This window comes from Otolemur garnettii, unplaced genomic scaffold, assembly GCF_000181295.1.
Source record: "Otolemur garnettii isolate 467f Iridium unplaced genomic scaffold, OtoGar3 scaffold00204, whole genome shotgun sequence".
Classification (NCBI taxonomy): Eukaryota; Metazoa; Chordata; class Mammalia; order Primates; family Galagidae; genus Otolemur; species Otolemur garnettii.
The window spans coordinates 320,884-323,060 of record NW_003852599.1 but is presented as its reverse complement, the minus strand read 5'-3'; positions in this window follow the sequence as shown (position 1 = coordinate 323,060).

Below are 2,177 nucleotides of genomic sequence, written 5' to 3'. Positions count from 1 at the left end.
TGGGGATTCGAACCCGCCACCTTAGGTGTACGTGGCTGGCGCCTTAGCTGGTTGAGCTATAGGCGCCGAGCCACACCCAGCTATTTTTTAGAGATGGGGTCTTGCTCTTCTTCAGGCTGCTCTCAAACTCCTGAGCTCTCGGCCTCCCAAAGTGCTAGGATTACAGGTGTGAACCACTGTGCCTGGACCAGTTTCTCTTTTGGGAAAAACCCTCACTATCTGTTGGGGTAAGAAGGATATTCCAATTCTCACCTCCTACTATCCTTCTACAGAAGCCAGAGTGGGACAGATCTTTCCTTTCCCCCCTCCCAGATACAGCCAGGAGTAAGCTCATGATGTGTGGAGTCCCCAAAATAATGCTGGAGGTAGTTAGAAAGACATTGTTATCATTATTATTACTGCTTTACCAATGAGGAAAAGGAGACGAGCAGAGCTAATGTGGCTTGTCCCCTGAGCAAGTACACAGCGCCACCTTCCGACAGCCTTGGTCAGTGAGCCAAAATTGTCAGCTTTTCTGAGGCAACACTCTTTGCACTTTGGATCATAATAATCTAGTTCCTGGCTAGTTATAAGGGTGTTCCCCTTTGGAAAATTATAAAGGGATGCATAAATGAATGGGAGGCTGGAAGGGACGAGGCTTTGCCCAAGGTCACATAGCACACTAGGAGCACAACCAGGGCTGGGGTGTTCTGGTAAAAGTTTAGGGGTGGGGGCTTGGGGTGGGCGATGGGGCACGATTTGCTGTGTTTGTAGATTTCAATGGTGTCAACACTCCCATCTTCATCAATTGTAAGTTACCGATGTAACGTCACTAAATGTGGAGTTGGGAAGAAATGAAGTAACACACACCATTCTACATTATTTCCACCATATAGATACGATACATTGAAGTCCTTTCAAGAGCATAGATGATGGTGAAATATATAAAAATAATTACATAGCAATGAGTTTGGGGTATTTAACACCTCTGTCTTTATGACATTTATTTTAATTGTAAATTTATATAATTTTTTTATAATGCCTGTACTCAACAATCAACTTATATTATTCCTGAAATTTTAACAATCAGCTTTAGAAGGCTGAACTAGGACCATTCTTCTGGCTGTTTTGTTTTTGGAGAGGAGGGGTATCACTCAGTTACCCAAGCTGGTCATAAACCTCTGGGCTCAAGAGATCCTCCTACCTCAGCCTCTCAGTTAAGTGATGCTATAGGTGTGCTACCCATGTCCAGCTCATTCTGCTGGCGTTTATGCGTTCTCTGTGCTTCTTCTATCAGCAGCATAAGCATTTTCATTTTGCGCTGGTCTCACAAATTATGCAGCCAGTCCTGCCAGCTGTATGCTGGAATCCCCACAGCAGAACCAGTCACCTCCCAGGATCATCCAGGACCTGACTCCCCCCACCAACCCTCTCCAGAGGACCCAGAGGGATCCTAGGACCACTCCTAGCAGTGAATAAAATAATTTCATTGAAAGGAGAAATGTTAAAGGGAGTGAGGACAAAAGACAGGACTAATTTGGAGCTATCTGGAGCAGTTAAAATGAAAATGCAAAGAGAAGATGGAGGCAAGGCTGCAAAAGTCATTAATACCTAGATTCCTGACAGCCTCTAATACAGGGCTTAAAGTTCAGAGACAGAGGACAGTCAGGCAAGATTTTGAATGAAGAAAATCTCTGGGCTTGGCGCCTGTAGCACAGTGGTTAGTTATGGCGTCGGCCACATACACGGAGGCTGGTGGGTTTGAACCCAGCCTGGGCCTGCTACACAACAATGACACCTGTAACAAAAAATAGCCGGACGTTGTGGCTGGCCGCCTGTAGTCCCAGCTACTTGAGAGGCTGAGACGAGAAGCCTAAGCCCAAAAGTTAGAGGTTGCTGTGAGCTGGGACGCCACAGCACTCTACCGAGGGCGACAAAATGAAACTCTTTCTCAAAAAAAAAAAGAAAAAAGAAAAAGAAAATCTCCCGCTGTGAAGATGATGTCAAATGATCGCCTGCTGCTGTTAATTGATCAGACCGTGCCGTTTTCTAAGTACAGGAGACTGCGAGCCACCTTCCCATGAACGAGTCCATAGCACCATCTGGTGGCACTAGAGTGTCAGGGCTCCTTGGGAGCCAGAGCCAAGAAGCCTGGGACAGGAATCGTCTGCCAAAAGGGGTCCAGCAGCATCAGAGAC